At 45.0% G+C, this 21412-nt stretch overlaps 1 long non-coding RNA gene across 1 annotated transcript; it reads left to right on the forward strand.

Moving 5' to 3' along the window:
- Positions 1 to 11928: 11928 nt before the first annotated feature.
- Positions 11929 to 19244, forward strand: LOC141569600 (uncharacterized). Its single transcript, XR_016019982.1, has 4 exons — positions 11929 to 12065; positions 14173 to 14316; positions 15872 to 16248; positions 16812 to 19244. It is a non-coding gene; the product is annotated as an uncharacterized LOC141569600 (long non-coding RNA).
- The last annotated feature ends 2168 nt before the right edge of the window (positions 19245 to 21412 follow it).

Raw genomic sequence — 21412 nt, forward strand, 5'->3', positions numbered from 1 at the left:
CCCAGGTCTGAGACCCGAAAGCCTGGGTATGGAAAGGCCACAGGGAGGCCTGCAGGGGCCAGACTGTAGCCCACAGGGAGAGCTGGGGAGGAAGGCTATGGTGGGATCCCAGGCTGTGGCCTGGGTGCTGGGAATGAAGGGGCCTTGGGGCCTCCACTCCTGGTGCAGCATTTGCAGGGGGTGCTGAACACCAGGCTCCTCGGGCAGCTTTGCTGGAACAGGCTCCCCCCTGCTCAGCTGTAGTAGCTGGACCTGTGTGGTGGGTTGGGGCACAGTCCCTTACCTCTGCCCTGGCATAAAGTGTCTAGTCCAAGGCTGGGGCCACTCTCAGGTCCAGAGGGTTGGCCTGGTGTGGGAACTCCAGTCCTGAGTGGCCTAAACACTTACATGGAAGACCTGGGAAAACAGTGCAGAGTCAGCCATGGTCACTGTCATGCGGGGCGGCCTGCTGGGTCTCTGCTCCCGCTCCCCATACAAGAACGCAGGACATGGTGAGGCCAAAAAGGAACACCCACGGAGCCATAGGTAGGGGAGTCATACCACTATATTCTCTCTGACGGCACTATACTCTCACTGGAGGCTGGATCCACACTGTCCGCAAACCGCCATCCACACTTGCCAGCCCAGCCACCATCTTCTTGCTAGCCCCCATTCTTTCTCTCTCTTCCTCTGCTAGCGTAGCCACAGCAGTTATATTAGTGGCCAATGGCTCACTGGTTACAGCTGACGGCCATGCAATCACAGTTGATGGCCATTTACTACCTGAGCCAGCACCTGTCTATGTGAGGCCGAGAGCCTGGAAACTACTTTCTGAGGCTCTGCACCCACAGTCACCCCCAGAGATCCCAAACCCATAGGCCACGCACTCAGTCAGCAACTGTGGGCTGGCAGCAGCTCAGCACCCCACACCCCACATTCTCAGTATATTCTGTCCCTGTTTTTCTCCTTCAGTCTCTGTCAACATCCGTCTTTGTCTGACTTGGTTCAAGATATTCATGAAATATCTGCTCTTCTCATTACCCTGCAGTGACCCTTTGAAGTCCCCAAGGGACCTTACTTCTGTGGACAGAAAAGGGGCCACATGTTAAACCTGACAAGCTCAGGAGACTGAAAATAACCACGTAGGATGGCATGAGTATGAATTCCTAAGTATGGTGAGCCATGGCCGGAATCACATCCTTGGCCTGTAGCTTCGTTGACAAAGGTCAGTCTTTACATTAAGTGAGCCTCTCCGTTGTCTTTTTGCATCTAAGATAACAAACCCTTGGAATATCAGAGTAATCCCTTTTTCCAGACCCCCCAGGGGGCATAACCTACCACACCAGTGCAGGATATTACAAAATCCCTCATTGTTTTCTTGTTCCCCCAAAACCATCTCTCTGTGCTGTAAAATGCTATTAACTATCCTGTACCCACCAATGTAAAAGAAGTGTGTGTTTCGGGGCAGCTGGTTATCACAGTGGTTAGAACGCAGTGAGCCGCGCCCTCCACAACTAGAATGAAAACAATGACTTGACCTGAAGCTGTGCTGTGCCCCTCCCCGCCCCACAACTAGATTGAAAACAACTTGACATGGAGCTGATGGGTCCTGGAAAAACAGTTTCCCAATTAAAAAAAAAAAAAAAAGAAGTGTGTATCTCTGTCCACTTTGCTTTTTATCCAATCCCAGAGATTTCCCCGCTTTGCTTTCTCCCACCCCCTTAATCTACAACTAGTGGATTTCATGTAATCTTCCTCTTTTGATTCTAATGTATAAAATAAGTTGCAAAGCGGCCATTTTGTGGAGCATTTTCTCAATCCGTTGAGACCTTGCTTCACGGCAATTATCGTCAGTTTGACTCAAACTCTTATAAGCTTTCTCTTAAAGCTGGATGTTTTTCATTGACACTTCATCCCTAGGTCAAGATGTCTGTATGTACACACGTTCCCTTTCTATCTCCACACCTCTCCTGCATGTGGGACCCTGACTCTCTCCTTTGTGCATGGTTCTCATATGTATTAAATCTGCTTATTTTCTCTTGCTAATTTTCTCTTGGTAATTATTTGATAACTAGAGCAGCCAAAAGCTTGAGGGTAAAGTTTCTTCCCAACCTAAGCAAGAATTCAGATAGTTAATAACAGGTGGAATTTTGGAGTATATCTACATCGCTGTGTCGTGAAATAAGATCCGACAATTTAGCTAAACTAACTTATTCTTAGGACTGATTTATTAGATCAATGAAATATGGGACAATCTACCAATTTTACTTCTGGATGTGAAACTTGTATTACAGTTTCAAAAGCGGGAATGAAGAGGACCAAAAATTTTGCTTTGGGCATAATGATTTTAATCTGGTTAAAAAACAAAAGACTCAGAAACAGCCTCTGACCCTCCCCCTTTCCTGCCTAAGAGATTCAGATGTAAAGATCCGGTTTAGGAGGGGAACCTTAGCATAATCCCCTTCAAGAGGCAGGAAGACATCCAGTGGAGACTGCTGACCACCCTTCCCCCATGTCCCATTATTTTCTGGGTTGCAACAATTTACCTTCCACGAGTGCGCCACTCTTCCTAAATTACCTGCAAAGCACCCAAGTTTACCTCACTATCTTTGGAATTTTCACGCGTATTGTGAATTCCCCATGCGCATGTATTAAATTTGATTTTATTTTGTTAATCTGATTCTGTTAACTTGATTATTAAGTCAGCAAGAAGAACTTAAAAGGTAAAAGCAAAGTCCCCACAGTATTGGGAAGTCTGCCAGGAGAATTAATGGCTGGGGCCCTGCTAGCTCCTGGAAACTGCTGCAGCTGAGAGCTCGTGTGTATCTGCGGGCCGTATCTGCGGGCCGAGGTAAGCGCTGTTTCTGTTTTCCCTGTCAGACTTCCTGGTCTATTTCTGTGGGGTTAGGGAGAATTTAGAAGTGCTGCATGTCCATTTCCTCTGTTCTACATGTTTATTGGCAGGAAAAAATATTTGTGAAGGTAGCTTCTCGGGAGAAGCGACTCATGGGGTTTTTTAATTGAATCTTTCCTCTCAGAGATGGTCAGTTTTTTGGTGTCTATGTCTCTTGTGTCGTTTTGTTGTAACAAGGAAATACCATAGGGACAGAGAGCCTTTTGCTTCCTTGGTTAAGCTGTGAAAAGGCTTATTGGTTTGAGTAGCTATTAAAATCCTACCGTCAGTGGCCAGAAGTTTTCCACTAGGAAAACTTCTAAATTGGAAAATGTGTTAGAGAACTCCCATGACAAATTCGTGTTTTATTGGTACCTAGAGAAAGACCACATTTTTAATATAAACGGATACAAGGAAATGTAACCATTCTTAAGCTTTTGAATTAGTTATTCATCAGCTTAGGTCCTATAGATGCTAATATCAACATTAGGTTTGAAAAAGGCAGAAGGGAAAATCAAGAGGTGTGCAAATTTAAAAATTTGTGGAGATATAAGATTTTGAGAACTGGTATGTTGAAACAGGTTTTAAAGGATTTAATAACCGATCACAAACGACAAAAATTGAAGCTGATTTTTCAGTCTATAGAAATGAGAAAGTCTCAGCATCTCACCCGGGCCCTCTGCCAAGTAGATGAGAAATGTAAACACAGTCCACAACTGCCCCAGGCCCGCTGAGGTAAATAAAATAAAAATTTCAAAAGGGGCAGTTTTAACATTACAAGCCTCCGTCGTCCAGGCTGGCTCACCTTTTCCTTCCTCTTTGAAGACTGAAGCACAAATAAAACCCTGAGCACAATCCCCTTAGCAGTAGACAGGAAGACTCCATGCAGGAGCCTCACAAAACTTTACCTGCCACGTGTGTTCAGCTTTTCCTGAAGTACCTGTAAATCTCCCATTTTCACACCTAAAGGCTAAGAGCCCACTGCCACCCTTGTCTAAATGTTATATTGTTACCATGCTAAATGTTTGGCTGCTGGTCGCATGAAAGCCAGATGAGGTTGTTGGAAAGAAAAGCAGGTTTATTCCAAATGCCAGCAATCTGGGGAATGGAGGACACCTGTCCAAAGAACCCCCACCCCACCTCCCAGCACAGCCGAAAGATTTCCTGGGCACAGAAGAAGAGGAAGAACAAAGGAAAAAAGGGGTGAGTGGAGGTGGTGTTGGCCAGGAGTAAAGAGAGTCATTGAAACTGGTCTGAATAATAAATGTATAGTAAACAGAGTCATTGAATTTAGCCAGAGAGAGGTGAAGAAAAAAACTTTCAGAAAGTCCCAAGCTAAACTACCCCGTTAAATCGAATTACATTATGGGTTTCAATCTCAAAATAGAAGACAGTGTCACCCTTACAATATTTAATCCGGTTTCTCCTCAATCTTTGGAAATTTCATGCTCATGTGAATTCTAGGTGCACATGTATTACAATTCCTGGTTTCTGTCTGTGGGGTTGGGTAGAAGTTAGAAGCGGTACGAGGCCTTTGTCTTTTCTGAATTTAGATCAGCAGAGAAAAATATTTGTGCAGCTAACTTCTTGCACCGAGAGACTCTAGGGTTTTTATTCTTTCCTCCCAGAGATGTTCCGTTTTTCCCGTGTCTGTGTCTTGTGTGTCCTTTGTCCTAAGAAGGAACTACCACGGGGACAGAACACAGGCACAGGCCTCCGTAAGGCTGTCCCTGGAGCCGGCCCCGCAGGCTGGGGAGTTAAGCGGTTGTCTCCAGACCGGTGTCTGCGGAGACAAACTTTGCTGTGGGTCCCTGTCTAAAAACTGTGTGAGGTTTTTCTTTCCTTCTCGTTGTGTCCGGGGAGCTTGGCTTTGTGACCAAGGAAGGTAATCCTCTCTGGTCCCCACCACCGGCCAGGTGCACTTACTCCATTGGGCCTGGTGGTCAGTGGGATAAGCTGGGGTTCCCAGTGCATCTCTGCCTGGCTGTGCCAGCTCCCAGGGGAGTGTGTCCTGAGGGGCCTCTGCCCATAAGGGGCATCTGTCCCCCCAGCCTTCCTTACCCGTTAGTGCTGGACAGATCCCAGCCCAGTAGCACCTCCCGGGGCCACAAAATAGTGGGTTTGGGGCTGGAGGTGCCTCACGTTTTGTGGGAGACCGGAGACCGGAGACACCCTGTTCACCCCACCATCCCTACTGCCTGTGTGACGAAGGTCTGTGCTTTCTCTGACTGTCTTTGTGGGTGACCCTTTGGCTCTGGGAGGGCTGCTTCCTCTGCACTCAGTGTGGAGGGGCCTCTGGCTTCCTGGCCTGAGCTGTAAGTAGGCTTGTTGGTGTGTCTCACTATTTAGTCCTCTGTCCACGTACAGGAGATGGGCCCTGGAATGGGGAAAACTTCTACATTTAAATTGTGTTACAGAGCTCTTGTGACAACCAGCTGTTTTCTTGGTAAACCATCTTGTGTGTTCTCTATAGTTATTACTAATTCTGTCAATTTGTGATCTCTGTCTGAAAATGTGTTTGATTGTGGTAAGATGTTTTCTACTACCAGATGGTATTAACAGTTTGTAATATTTGATTGGTTTGAACAAATTAAATGTTTATGTAAATTGATAAATAAAATACAAACTAACCCAAATACTTTTCAGGATCAGATGATCTGGTGAAATATTTGATATTAAAGCTGATTTAAGTTTGGTTTGATTATATAGACGTCTTTGAAAGTTATTAATATAAAATACATTTATTTTAGCCGTGTTTACAAAAATAAGTTTATGATATTTGTATTACAAAATGTGTCAAGAAAATAGCTTGGGTAATTGAAATCTCATAATAAAGTTTTAACAAAAATAAGATAGATACAAATAAAAGGTTTTTAGGCAAACTTTTAAACAGTAATTATACTGTATATATACATTGAAAAGGTTTTCTAGGTGCCTTTGGTAAGTTGAAACTTAAAAGTTTTGCCATCTAAATTAAATGATGGATATTCATTGAATGTCTAGAACATTTCCAAATAAGAGAAAATAATGAAACAGTAATTACTGAATATAGATTTATCAACTTTTTAATTTTTATTTCAGAGGAATTAAATATATTTGAGTGTATTAGTAAATATGTCTTCTGCCACATTAACAATTTTTTTGTGTGCTATGAGGAAATATATTTCTAGATTAAATATGTTCATAATTGCATCAATCTACAGAATCCTGCTGTAACAGTGCACAATTCCTTACCTTGTTTTCACTTTTGATTAAGATGGATGTTTGACTTGTTTATGCCTGTGGTGTTGTGAACAGTGCTGCTGTGGATTCATGTTTGAACACCTGCTACACGTACAGAAGTGGAATTTACATTTTCACAAGCCATGTTTAAGGGTTTCAATTTCTCTACATTGTTGATGACATTTGTTATTTTTAGTTTCTGGATTATAGCCATGCTAGTGTGTGTGAGGGGGGATCACATTGTGGTTTTAATTTGCATTTGCATCAGGACCCAGGATGTTGAACATCTCAGTGTGCTTGTTGACCATCTATATGAGTTCTCTGGAGAAGGGTCTATTCAAGTCCGTTTTAAAATGTTAGTTGTCTGTGTTTTTTGTTCATAAGTTGTAAATGTTCTTTATCTATTCTGGATAACAGACTATTATCAGATAAAATTTGCAACTCTTTTCTTCCATTCTATGGACTGTCTTTTCACCTTCTGGATAGCTTCTTTTGATGAGCATATGCTTTTAATTTTGATGAAGTTCAATTTATCTATTTTTTATTTTGTTGTTTGTATGTCGTGTCATATCTAAGAAACCATTGCTAATGCAAAGTGATGAAAATGTATCTCCATGTTTTGTTCAAGATTTTATACTTTTACCTCCTATATTTAAGCCCTTTGTCTATTTTGAGTTCATTTTTGTGTGTGGTGTGAAGTTAGGGTCCAATTTCATTTCTCTTCATGTGGATGGCCAGTTGCCTAGCAGCATTTGATGAAAAGACCTTTCTTTACCCAATGTAATGTTGTCTGCCCTTTGTAAAAAATCAATGGACTTAGATGGGGGGGGGGCTGCTGTGAGCCCTGCATTCGCCCTCTGTGAGTGGGCACGCCTTGTCTGTGGAAGTCTTATTATATATATACTTATAAGAAGATGTGACCGGTCATCTGTGAATAGACAGTTTCAGTTTTTCCTTTCACAGGGATGCCTCTCATTCCTTTCCTAATTGCTCTTGATCGAGCTTCCAGTACATTATTGAATGACGAGGTGAAAGCCAGCACCCTGGCCTTGTTCCTGATTTCAGGACTAAACCTGTCATCTTCAATAATGAGCCATGAGGCTTGCTTAAGTATTGCCTAATGTTCTTGATCACACTGAAGAAACTCCCTTTTATCCCTACTTTCTTGAGTGTTTAAATCATGAAATAGGACAGGGTTTTCAGAAACCCAGAAAAGCTCTTTTTGCCTCACTGATGTGATCATGTGTTTTTCCTTTATACTGTTGTTGGATATTCCATGGCTTGGTTTTTGTAAGTTGAACGACCCTCAAATTTCCGGTGTAAAGGCCGTTGCTTTTGGTGTATAATCATTTTAATGTGCTGTTGGTTTCATATTGCTATTATTTTATGGAGGATTCATGTACATCTTTATAAGGGATATAGGTCCATATATTCTGTTTTTGTGATGTAGCTCTGTGATTTGGTTGGATAACAGTTAACGTTAGTCATTTACAGGGCTAGGTAGGAGTAGGGCCTGGTCTAGGGTGGGCATTAGGGCTGGGTTAGGGGTTAAAGTTATGGGTTATGGTTTATGTTTACTGTTTACAGCTATGTGTACAATTTATGGTTAATGGTAATAGAGTATGTATGACATTTATGGCTTATGGTTATGTTTATGGATTAAGGTTATGGTTTATAGTTTGGTTATGGTTGCAGTTTATGGTTACGGCTCTGGTTTATGGTTATAATTATGCTTTATGGTTATGGTTCATAATTTATAGTTTGTGGCTTATGATTTATGGTTATAGGTTAGTATTATTCTTTATAGTGATGGTTATGATTTATGTTTGTAAGGTTTTGTGGTTTAGGTTTAGGTTTAGGGTTAAGGGCTTAGTGTTCAGGTTTAAGGATTAGGTTTTAGCTTTGGGCTTTAGAGTTTAGTGATGTGGAATCTGTTGCTTTCCCTGACCCAGCATCTGTTCTCAGGCCCAAGTCTAGCACCTCAACTTCCTTTGGGAACTCATCTCACCTGTTTCCAGTCCAAACAGTTCCAGAGGGCTGACCCCACGTCTAGCCAACCCCATGACCCATCCTCTGGGTGCTCTGATGGGTTCAAGCATGAGATGGTGACCCAAACCAGGCCAAAAACAGTTAAAGCCATGACTTTTCATGGAACCCAAGGGAAAGAGACCCTCATGGTAGAATGGACAGTGAGTGGGTGTCAGCCTGTAGTGGCTGGAGGCCCTGAATGCAGGGAGAGAGGCTGTGCCTGTGAATGGGGCCACCCAAAGGCATTTGGCATGACAGAGTATTGGAGAGGAATCAGGTCACAAAGTGCGACTGAGAACATGAAACTTCCAGGTCCAAACCCACTCTTAATGGGCCTCTTGCAAGTATTAATGTATTTCTACCATTTAAATATATTAATTTATTTTATTTCAATAACAGTGTCCAGTCCCTTGCAATCAAAAAAGTCCTAGCTGACATATCAGAATCAAGAGACTTCTGGGTGGGGGAAATGAAGACACTGGGTGGGGGGTAGTGGGGAGGACACTGGGTTAGGGGAGGTGCCAAACAGCTGTGTCCCTGTGCGTTCCGTGTCCCAGGAGAGGGAACCCCAGAACAATGTGAGGAGAACCAGCAGGAGAAAGAGGTCCTGGATGGCTAATTGGTTGCTATTTTCCTTATTATAGGGTCCAGTTTATTAAGGTGTATTTTTCCTAGGAAATCACCCATTTTGATGCAATAGGTTTCTCTTATTTGACTTTTAATTTTTCCTCTCTGCCTAGATTTTTAAATAATTTTTATAATTAATGAACAAATGCTAATGCATTATTATTCACTCAAGTCTGTATTTTATTCATGTTCCTGCATTCAGGCTCAGTCTCAGTGCTGGCACCTCTGATAAAGCCCACACTGGTCATCCAACCAGACAGGTTAATGCTGACAGCTGGGGTACCTGGTGACTGAATTGGGGTGTTATGATAGGAAATGAGACCAGGAGAAGAAATAGGCCTGACAAAGTCTCAACACTGTGCTGATGAGAATTTATTCTCTAGCCCAGGTGAAGCTGTTGTTAGTTGTAGGCACAGGAAGTGACAGGATTAGATCCCTAACTTAGTTAGAAAGATGTAGCTGGTCACAGAGTGGAGGTTGCACTGGACGAGAGAGGGACGGTAGCAGGGAGACCAGTGAGAAGATCTGTGAGAGGCGCTCTGGCCTGAGCTGACACAGGGCCTTGAATTTGGAGATGAGCAGGTTTGTGAAGACCAGGGAGGGGCTGTGGTGAGTGCCCATCCATTAGATTATCAGATAATCTATCCATTAGATTATCTGCGTAATAAACAAATATGAGTATAAAAATATTAGTTTTGTCTAATAGCAATAAGTCTCAAATACAACTCTATTTATAGAAGTTTCACCATTCTTAATATGTTCACTCATGTGAGTTCACTAACCGTATTTAAAATGAGGTAAACAGCTGACTTACTCATAACTATGATCGAAATGACGAATGACATTTACTGAAAATTTGCTCTGTATCAGACATAATGACAGGGTAGGTAGATAGATGGAAAAGAGCAGGAGAAGGAGAGGCCTAACCCTGGTTAGAAAGCTCCTTGCTGCAGTTCCTACTTGGGCCAAGACCCCTGGCAGCTAGCTGCCCAGCACGACTCCAGTCTTACACATACCTCTAAATCAAAAAAATGCGTTGTTAAGAGACAGAAGGCAGGAAGATATCTTACATCTTGCATGTCAGGACCACCAATACCTTACTAGCCCAGCCGGACTCCAAGTTTACACATCCCCTTAAGGGATGAGTTTGCACGTGTCCTAAAATCAAAGGGGTGTGTTTACACATGTCCCTAAATTAAAGAAAAGCATTGCTAAATGCCATAGAAGGGAGGAGTAGGCAACTCATGGGGAGAAGGAGAGATAAACAAAGGGGAGGGGCAATTCTACCCATAGAGATAAAAACCCTTGTACAGTGTCAGCTTCCCTTTCTTGGGTCAGCCTGCTCCTTGTTTCTGAGTGTATTCGCTTTTACTAATAAACTTCTTGCTGTCCTATTGCTGCACACACACACACACACACACACACACACACACACACACTCAAAACTGTCTCTTGACTGAATTCTTCAAGAAAAGAGCCGAGGTATAACGTCATTCCCGGTAACAATAGTACTAAGCCTTTATATACATATTCTCATTGACTTAACAAAACCTCTAGCTTGTGGATATAATGAGCTCTGATTTACAAATGACAACCAGCGGCACTGTGAGGTGGAACCCTACAGCCTGTCAGAGGGCAGAGCAAAGGCGGCTTCATAGGTTTTTCAGGTTAACACCTATTTCGTGCTCACTATGAAGCAGTGAATGTTCCAAGCTATAAAAATGGGGAATTTCACAAGTGACAAAACAGAGACCCTGAGAGGTTTGTTACCTGTCCCAAGGAACACAGCTAGTAAAGGGTAGACCCAGGCTCAAATTCCAGAGGCCTAATGCTTAGGAGTTCCCTCTAACAACTGCTGCAATGGCAGTTAAAGAACTAAGAAGCGCAGATTAGAAAAGGAGCCACTCTGAGCTAAGCAATTAAAAAGAATTATTTCCCCCTGTGACTGACAAGAGGCCACGCTGGTGATCAGAGGAAAGGTTGGACTTTGGGCCCCACCAGTCCACTCCCACAGTAGTATTCTCTCGTGGGAAACAATCAGTTCAACCCAGGAGCTTTCTCTCTGTCTCCCTCCTGCTCCCTGGGACTCCCATTATCACTCTCTCTATAGCCTTTGCCCTTCATTTAAAGGACCACCGTCGTCTATTCCCATGAGTTCCTAGGAGACTATGGGGCTTGTCTGGTTGTCAGGACACCTGGTTTCTTGTACTTTTCTCCCTACCTCTGGGATTTGGCTTCAGATGGACCAAGGTCTCAAGGCCCTTTGAGCACAACTCTGCTGCTGTTCTATGATGGTCAGTGGTTGGTGGTGGGTCAGGCAGGTCAGGTAGATGTGCCAAACCTTGGTGCGATATGTTTTCTTGCCTTTTATACTGATAAAAGTGAACTGGCATCTTAAGATGACTAACCATAGAGCTGGGAGGACTATGGACGGAGCTGGACCCCTTCTTAACTCTCTAGTCCTGACTTCCTATTAAAAGTTTGTGGTAACTTCCAGGGGAGGGATTCATTTATATAGAGGCCAGCTGGGGAAGGGGCTCTCTTGATTTTTGCATGTGTGCTTCCAGTTGGAGCTTCAGACAGACGTATGCTTTCTCACAGTGCTGTGGTTTTGTTCCTTTTTCTTTTCCTGAGTAAACTGCTCTTTTGGTGGATTGTCTGGAGAGTTATTTTGGCCAGTAGACAATACTTGTTTCCTCTCTGATAATAAAAATCTGTGCTCAGGTAGAGATTTAGGAAACTAAAGTTGAAAATTTCTAAACATGCTGCTGTCACTTTCACATTTCAAAGGACCTGAGACCCCTGCCCTGGGGGGGTGGTTGTCTGTTCTGCCATCTCTCACTCTGGAAATACAGGCATCCAGCGGTGACCCACAGCACTGCCTGGGCAGGGAGGAGGCCTCTGACACCTGATTGTGTAAGAACTGGGTCCTTTCTAGCTCCCCTGCCCAGGGGCACAGCGTGGCCCTCCCCAGGGGGAGCACGCCTTCCAGGCACACAGCCCACACAGCCGGGGTCAGACCAGGCCACTAAGCACAGAGGTCCGAGAGGGGGTTGGGCTCAAGGCCAGGGCCTGGGGGCACAGGGAGAGGACCCAGCCGGTGGGGAGGAGCCAGGGGGTGGGGCCTGGGGCGACTGGCCAATCAGTGCAGACTTGGGGCGCCTGGACTCCAGACCCTGCCTGGCCCGGCACTGCACTGCGCTGCTGGTCTCCAGCCTACGTGGACCCCTGAGTGCCTATGCATGACCCCTACGTCACACTCGCGTGACCCAGCATGTCCCCACGTGGTGCACACTTTCCGTGGAGTTGGCTTCTGGTGAGTGTGGACTCTGCCTTTTCTGGAGGCCTGAGAGAGAAGCTTCCCGTGGCTTCTGGGGGTACCGTGTGCTGAGGCCATCATTTTACCCAGGAGCCCTCGGGGGGTGGCGCCGAGGGAGCGAAACGGGAGAAATACATGAGGAGAGATGCCCACGAGGACGGCTGAGGGATGGGGTGGGGGTGTCGGTCTTCAGAGGACCCACGGAGGAAGGGCTTGGTGTGGAAAATCCTTGGTGTATTATTTTTAGTTTTGGTGTAGAATAGTGAGGGGGGAGGAGTACTGAACATGGGTTTATCTATTTCTTGCTTCATATTATAGAGGACTAAAGACATTTGGGGCTACTAGTACACATGTAACGGGGAACTACCCTAAATTCCAGCCTGCATTTCCCCCTGGCTAACAGCTCCTGCTATAGATGCTGATTGTTGGAGGGGTTTTGCTAGAACTTGGGGTCTGACCTAAGAGATGTGGAGATTTGGGCTCTTTCCCGCTCCTCTTCCCTCCCTTTGTGATAAAACACACCTGGGCTTGAAGGCACACTTAAGAGGGACTTAAGTCTAGAAAGTTCCCTCCTTCTCCCTGTGGCGGCATTTTGATAAATCCTTCCTATTCCAGTCTCTGATCTATTGAATATTAAATATTTGATGAACCAAACACATGGGTCTTGTGACTGCAACATACACATCTTGTGAGACATTAACAATTTTTTTGTGCTATTATGAAGTATATGTCTAGAAATTATTAAATTTTTTCATGAATGTCAGTGTAAAGAATACTGGTGCAACGGACAGTCAGAATGCTTTTTAGTTTTCACTAGAAATGACGTTTTTTTTTTTTTTTAAGAATTCTAATATGTAATGAATGCTACAGAAATAAAAAATAGGAAAAACAACTATGAATAAAAGAAAAATAGGATATGTTTTAGGTCTAAAAAATATGAGCTATGAAGATGTATTTTTGAGGGAAAGGCAATTAACTTTGTTCCAAACTGAAGCTGGTTGTTTTAGAACAGGGAAACAGGATAAAATCTGAATGTAAAGTGGACAGTTCTAGGTTTGTGAAGAGACCTTGAGAGAAGAAATATTATGTATAGTCGAGCCGAATAAGATTGGAATAAATTTAATGAAGTGAATGAATTTAAATATCAAAAGTAAGGTGATGTAGAAGCAGAGTTTGGCTCTTTTTCACTTTGTTAAAAGGACGAAGTTTTCCTGAACTTCTCTGCTCCAGATAAGATATAATGAAGTTTTCTGTCTAGAAAGCAAAGATTGTATGTTTTCTTAAAATAGTTTTCTGTTTTAACCTGGTCCTGGATTACTAAGAAAACAGTCCTCGCAACCCTAAGGACCAAAGTTGTGCCAACCATATATTGTCATGTTGCATAAATGAATAATTTATATTGTTTCATAATGACATAGTGACGGAAAACATGGTAGACTAGGGTGTTTTTGAAAGCAGAGACTGCTTCCATGCCTCCACGGCTCTGTTACCAAGGACACATACAAACCTGAAGTGCTTTTCGTACAAATGTTAAGAGAAAGCTTCAGCTACCTACCCAGGGAACCTAATTTTATTCTGTCTGCAAGAAACACATTTTTGATCTATTAATTTACATTATCTTTTGCATCCTATGGCAGTACTTTTAAAATAAAGATGTGGGACTTCAGAACAATTCACTTCAAGATGTGCTTTTGCAGTGTGCAGATTGTTTTGAGCTAAGGGCAATTTTGTAATCTCAGGCTGAAGATACCGTAAACTATTGGCCCTTTAACTATCCAGAATAACACAAAATAGGGGCTTTGCCCTTAAGAGATCATCAGCCACCATCTGTGTTTGACCCAACTATAGGGGAGGGTAAACTGATACTCATTAAACGTCTGCTCTGCTCTTATCACTCTGCAATGACTCTTTGAAGCCCCCAGGGCATCTTACCTCACCCCTAGCTCAGGATGTCTTCTCTGCCCAGTTCCCTTTCTATCTCCCTACCTCTCCTGCCTGTGGGGTCTCTGACTTTCTCCTGTGTGGGGGGTTCCCATACTTAATGTGTGCATTAAATGGGGTTATTTTCTCTTGCTAATCTGTCTCCTGTCTATTTCATTATTAGAGCATCCAGAAGAACCTGGAGGGTAGAGCAAAGTTAATTGTAGAGTTGGTGCTATGAACAGAACACACTGGCTGGAACCCGGACTTTGCCTCCAGGCTCCTGGAGACAGGAGATCCTGGGGCATCTAACCCTGGCCTGCGTAAGGTACGGATTCTTACCATGTCAGCGCACACACACGATTTCTGTTGTAGGATGTGGTGGAAGCAAAACTGGTGAGAATCTTTGTCTCTATTCTATATTCAGATTGGAAGGAGAAAATATTTGTGACTCATTTCTTGGGCTAGTGGCTCTTTGTTAGTATGAGTGCTCGTGGGTTTAATTTTTCTCAGTCTGTCTGGTTTCTCACCTTTCATCCTGTTCTATGTCCCAGGGGGTGCAATTGCCCAGGTGCACCTTGCTGAGTATTCGGTCATGACAAGCTCTCAGTAGAGCTTTCTGTGTCTCTCCCATTCCTCCCAGAGATGGTCTGTTATCTCCCCCAGCTGGAGGAGGCTAATGAATGTGTCTGGTGGGCAGCCGAATTGGTTGGGGATCCATGGTTAGGAAACAATATGGCCAGACAGAATCATGGGCTAACGTCCTATCAGCTAAGGTCTTATCAAACTGCTCTGGCCCTAAGGAAATTATAAAGTAAAACTACAGTGGCAATTATGAGGAATATTCCTATTAGGTCATTTAAAAGTGCACTTGGAAAGCATGCGTTACCAAATCAAATAACGAGATAGATACCTATTTTTAAATATTAATACAGGTGAAACAGAGAGAAAGGAGAGTCAGTCACAGGATTTGTCAATGTAGGGTGGAAATCTTTAGATAACTTCTAAGAAAATTGAAGATAAATAAAAAAAGACATTGATGGGATTATAGCAAAAGTTTTAGAACAGCACTACCAAAAGCTGAATGGGCAAAGTTGACCCCTGTTGATCCCCCAAAATTGAAGGGCCCTAAACAAGTCACCTGTATTTTACCCCATTGTGGAGCAATTTAAAAGAGTGGGAAAAAGTGATTACAATGAGAAATCTGACCAGCCATTATTTGGGGCTGAGTCAGTCAAGTAAAGATTGAGAACAGGGCAGGGACCCTCTGGCTGACTTGCTGGGGAGCCAAAGTTTTTTGACTCAAGTAGGTAAAATGATAAGGGTATAGAAAAGAGAAATTTCCAGGTTTCCTTGATACAAGAGTTCTTGACTGATACCAAAACTCATTGGTGTAGCCCTAACTAAGGCTACGATTATATTAAAAGGAATATAGAAATGTTCATGATGTTGTTCTCACTTGTGGGTTGTGTGGTGATTCCCTGGGAAAGCACACCAGTATTGTATGAAACGCACTGGTGTAGTGGGTGTGAAATGGCTAATGTGGGAAAGTGGATAGCTGCAGAATCTGTGTGCAGAGAAAGAGTATCTGTTCTATTATTGAAAGGTTTTGGGGCTTTTGAAATTTCTGGAAAGTAAGTTACAATTCTGGACAATCCTGTCAATAGCATGCCAGAAAAGGAGAGAAGACATTCAAGTTCATTAATAGAGGCCAAGCCCTAGGCTGACACAGTTTACCTAAAGAGGTATATGAAGCTAGTCGACCTTTCAGCACTCTGCATGTTAGTAAGGGACAATGAAGGAAGACTATTAGTAGCCACTGTGCCTTGGGTACATGACCTGGGATGTGGTAGACAGTGGGATTTTTAATTCCTATTTTCTAGATCACTTGACCACAAACCAATTATAGTAACCCAAACAGTGGTATTGGCATAAAACGAAACACAGATCAATGGGGCAGAATGGATTCTCAAATGCAAACGGCATAAAGGGTTCTGTGAACACTGGACAGTCACAAGCAAAACAACAGCAGTGAACACCATCTTCTGCCACAAAGAAAAACCAACGATTTTCCAGACCAAGCCCTTTCTCCGCGTCGTGTGATAACCGACACCCCTCCCCCACCCCTCAGCAGAGCTGGTGCACAGGAAGCTTCTCCTTACCTTTTCCACGCCTCTTGGGGAGATCCTGAGTTAAAGCAGGTACAGAAGAACGTCCCACGTAGTCCCAGAACTACAGCAACTCTAGGAGAGATACTGAGGTAAGCCAAGTTCCCTCAGGAAAATCGCCACCTCAGTACACGAAAAGGCATCATGGCGGCTCTCGCCCTCAACTTTCTGGCGAGCCCGGCCCCCTAGTCTCGGACTAGGTACTCCGAACACCCACCTCGTAGCCCTATGATGTCCTTGCCTCTGGCTGTTGTGCTAGAGCCTAGCCCCACTTTTGCGAGGAGTTGGACCCCAGCTCTCGTGCGATATTCTGGCTCCCAGGTTTGGGGGGGGTGGAGGCGGGGCTCTGGCTCTTCTAGCTATAGGTTCTCGCTCCAGCCTACTCTCTGAACCCGCCCCTTGCACGAGGCGCTACACTCTGCCCCCTAGCGAGAAGCAGCCTGAGGTTCCAGCAGCACCCGCGCTAGGTGCTGTCTCATGGACCCCTGACCCCCGCGCAAGGCGCTGCGTCACAATCCCCGGACACCCATGCCAGGGGTTACATCAGGCTCCTGGCTCTTGTTGGGGTGTGTGTGTGGCTGGCCCCTGTTCTAGCTAGAGGCTCTCGCCCCAGCCTATCCTGCGAATCTCTGAATCTTCCCCTCCCCCCCACTAGAGGTGCTGCGCTCTGCCCCCTGCTCCAGGCTCTGCACTCGGCACCGCGCGCCAGGCTCTGCACTCGGCACCGCGCGCCAGGCTCTGCACTCGGCACCGCGCGCCAGGCTCTGCACTCGGCACCGCGCGCCAGGCTCTGCACTCGGCACCGCGCGCCAGGCGCTGCACTCGGCCACCAGTGCCAGGCGCAGCACTCCGCCTCCCGTGCGAGGAACGGGCCCCAGGCCCTAGCGGCACCCGGACTCCTGCGCCAGGGGCTGCCTCCCCGGCCCTCACAGGATGATTGCCCCCACCCTTACCCGCTGGAGTCTGTTGCCCCGGGCTGTCCTGTGATACTGTACCCCGCCTCTCAAGCGAAGTGCTTGTTCCCTGTACTCTTGGGAAGCTCTGGGCCCTGACTCTCTTCAGGAGCTGGTCCCTGGTTGCCCTAGGCTCTCTTGCAAACTAGGGCGAGGCTGGTCATGCCCTCTTCTGCAATGCAGGCCTTCAGTTCTGACGAGGCTCTGCCCCCTTGCTCTTATAGGAGACTCCTGCCCCCTACTGATTCCTGCTCTGTGAAAGTGGTCCCATAGGAAGTGCTCACTTAAATTGGGACTAGAGGAAGTATACTTGAGAAACTAATTTGGAGGAGCTGCTCATATGAAACCAGCCTTTAGAAAGGACTCAGAACTTCAGACAGGTGACACACAACCCTTATCCCAGGCACATTCTCTGTTCCTCACACACTGGCTGAAGCTGAGTTACAGATATTACCTCCAAGTTTCACCCATCCCCTTACCCCAGGCGCCCCATGCTCACAGACTAGCTCCAGCTGGGATAGAAAAAACTCACACAGGTCTATCCTAGCCTTTTCCCCCAGGCAGCCCCTCTGCCCTCACATGCTGCCTGCAGCCAAAATGGAGACATCACCTCAAGGTTTCTCCTTGCCCCTTGTCCTAGGAACACCTCTGCCCTTCACACTCTGGTGGAAGCCAGAATTGAGATTTTCCACAAGACGTCACTTTGCTTCTTTGCTTAGGCACCCTCTCTGCTCCTCACATGCTGGATGGACCTGGGATAAAAAACTTGCATCCAGGTTTCTCCTCACCATTTACTCCTGTTACATTAACACGGCAGATAACACATGTGGAAGCTCTGGCAAAGAAGACAACTAAGGGCTCTGGCTGGCTAACTGTGCTCAGATTTTTAAAAAGGGAGCCTACCAGGCATTTCCATACAGCATCTTCTCACACAAACCATACTTCAGGGAGATGTTTGCAGTAGTCCACCTGTCTCCCAACACTGAACAGCTTGTGGAAGATGCCTGTCTGGTACAGCAGACAATACAGAACTGTACCAGAGTGGTGCACGTGGAGCAATGCAGACCAGAGCTGTCTAGTCAGAGAGGGAACTCACCCCAGGGTTACCTCACCCAAGGGCTCTGATGCTCCAAATTGAGCTATAAAACTATGGAGCTGCTCCCCAGCCATCCTGTGTCACAATTGAGCTGTTTGCACTGAATAAAGTTTCCATGTCACTTCACTCCAACTTGATGGTTCCTGTTGGCGTTGAATTAAGAGCCAGTGACCATCTGTTGACAGACACCTGATATCAGAGCCACATTCAGGTCCCCAGACAGAGACCCTGCATCATGGAACCTGGACTGCCTGCTCCTATCATAGACCTAGAGCCAGACTACAGACTCTGGGCCCTGGGCCCTGGAGCAGAACCCGAACCCCAAACAACCACAGTCCCAAACCAGAAACCCATATCATGGATGCCAAACACCAGCTGCGACAGCCTGACATGGGGTGTTGGATCTTGGGTGCTTTACACCCAAGATTACAGACACCAAACCCTGGAGCCAGAGCTGGACCTAAACCCCAGACATCAACCCTAGAACTGAAGCTAGACATGACCAGACCTCTAACCCCAGACACCAGATGCAGAGCAAAATTATGGAGTCAACTCTGGGCCTCAGGCCTTAGAAACTGACCACAGAACTGTACCCAGGACAGGAGAGCTGGACTAAGGAGTGGGACTCAGACACTGTGCCCCTGTGTTCAGATGAGAGAAGATACCAGTGCTGAACCATGGACCCCACATACAGACCACTTAGATCATTGACCCATAGTGGGACACCAGGACCTGACCAGGGTTGTTTACCTTATCTCCAACCCTGATGCTTACCCCTAACACCCTACCCCTCAACCCTACACCTGTGAATTCCTGAACCCTTAAACATTTAACATACCTAAAAATAAAATATTACTGTATGAAACATCGTGAGATTAAATACAGCACAAGTGAAATGATGCAATTGAGACAGAGTAGATATGAGATGAATGAGGCTACTATTTGCATGACCAAGTATATTGCAGTGCTAGTAACTTTTTATTTGGTTCTCTAGACAGTAACAGAAAAACTCCACAGTTTAACAGGAATCTTGAATAATTTATCATTTTTATCTAGGTCCTCAAAAGATACAGAGGAAAAGAGTGACATTCTGGTTTGGATATTTGCTGAACTAGGAGCTCAAACTGGTGTCTGCTCTGTTAACTAAAAGAGCAGTTTATCAGTTTCATGCTTTTCGACAGTTGTAAAACATCCTGTACCTAAAACATTTAAATTCAGATGCAATTTTTCTACCTTTTGACTTAAAGCTGTAGATGATCCATGTTTTATGTTAATTGTGGCTAAAATATGTTATTAAAAAGCTTCCATTTATTGAAGTGAATATCAGCTAACAGAGTGAGGTGAAACTACCATTTGCAGCACATGACAGTAGCCATGAAAACACAGTGAAAGGAGTCATCGTCTCCACATATATTGATGTCAAAAGTTCAACACTTGAGGACGTCATCAAAATGGCAGTGTGAGGTGAGCCTCTGTAAAGCTCCCCGGGAATTTACAACTAATCAAACAACAATAACTCCGCAAAGGACTCCCTGCAGAGCAGACAGGCAAGACGAAGAGGCCCACTACTGAATTCACCCAAAGGTGGGTGAATCGCGCAAGCAGGGGAGGGGGGAAGGGAGAAGTGCGGAGACAGAGCCCCGTGGGCGCAGCACACAGACCTAGCTCAGTGGTCTGAGCTTGCTGCATCCCGGAACTACCGCAGCTGTGGGAGAGGGAAGAACTCGGACTGCTAGGCCTCCACTTATGGCCCACAGGGCTGAGGGGGCAGCATATAACACTGCTGAACCCAACGCTCACGGCAGAGACCTCGGAGAAAAGACTGAGGAAAGAAGGCTGAAAATGGTGGTTTAAGCCCTCACTGCCAAGCAGAGAATGGAAGCCTTAGGCACTGAGACTAGCCGCCCCCTCCCTACCCTCTCAGAGCTCACCCCGCCCCCACCTGCCCAGTGCTAGAGGTGGAACAGTAGCAGTGTCAGATCAAAAGAACAGAATATTTGCTGTTCTGAGAACTGTGGACCACAGACAGATTTGCAGCCCAACTGGTTCTGGCAAAGGGGAGGGATCTGTAGAAGCAGGACCGGCTGTGGTGGTGGTCGCTGCCATTGCTCTGGGACACCTCTCACAACTCACACCGCCCCTGGCCTAACCTATCTGGGCGGATCCTTGCAGGAGTAAACAGAACTGCTGAAACATACGGGCTCTGAATCTGGTGCAGGAAGAGCTTTGGAACTTCAAAAGCTCTCCGCATACCCACACGGACACTGCACCCTGTGGCCCAGGCGAACTATTAACAGAGGAGAAGCCCGTCTGCCAGGTAATCCCCCCATTGTGTGAGAAGCTGGAATAGTGCAGAGAAAACATAGCACTACCGTGTGTGAGAGGAAAAAAAAGGCTGCAGTCGGAGAGAAAACATTCTACCGACAAGTACTGGAAAACAAAAGAAAGACCTCTTCCTATGAACCTGTTGCAGAAGCCACTCCTGTAGATGTCTAGGAAGAGAAATAATAAATCAGTAATTGCCATGAATAATCAAGGCAACAAGACAGCTCAGAAACAAAGTGAAAAGTCTCCAGAAAAGGAACTTAAAGATATGGAAATATGTGACTTAAATGACAGAGAATTCAAGATTGTAGTTCTGAAAAAACTCAATGAGATGCAAGAAAACACAGAAAGGCAGTTTAATGAACTCAGAAACACAATCAAAGAACAACATGAGCATTTTATGAAAGAGATTGAAATTTTAAAAAAGAATCAAATAGAATTTCTGGAGATTAAGAACTCAATAGAAGAAATTAAGAATGAAATTAAGGAAATGGAATACACTAAATGTCAAACTTTATTTTACATAAAATTAAGGGTAACCACTCAAAAAAAAAAATTGGAACTGAAATACGTACTTTAATAAAAGAAGAAACACAGGGAAACATCACTGAATATCACCACACAGAAATAATAGACAACAACAAAAAGGCAAAGAAACAATGGAGACACAGGCTTACCAGAAAACTAAAGATAGAATGACAGGAAATCCTCACATATGAATAATCACCCTAAATGTAAATGGACTGAACTCATCAATAAAAAGGCACAGAGTAGCAGATTGGATCAAAAAACCAAACCCAACCATATGCTGTCTCCAAGAGACACATCTCAGCTACAAGGACAAGCATTGACTCAAGGGTGAAAGGGTGGAAATTGACACTC

The sequence above is a fragment of the Rhinolophus sinicus genome, chromosome 18, assembly GCF_057876585.1.
Source record: "Rhinolophus sinicus isolate RSI-liver-muscle chromosome 18, RSI-T2T, whole genome shotgun sequence".
In the NCBI taxonomy this organism is placed as follows: Eukaryota; Metazoa; Chordata; class Mammalia; order Chiroptera; family Rhinolophidae; genus Rhinolophus; species Rhinolophus sinicus.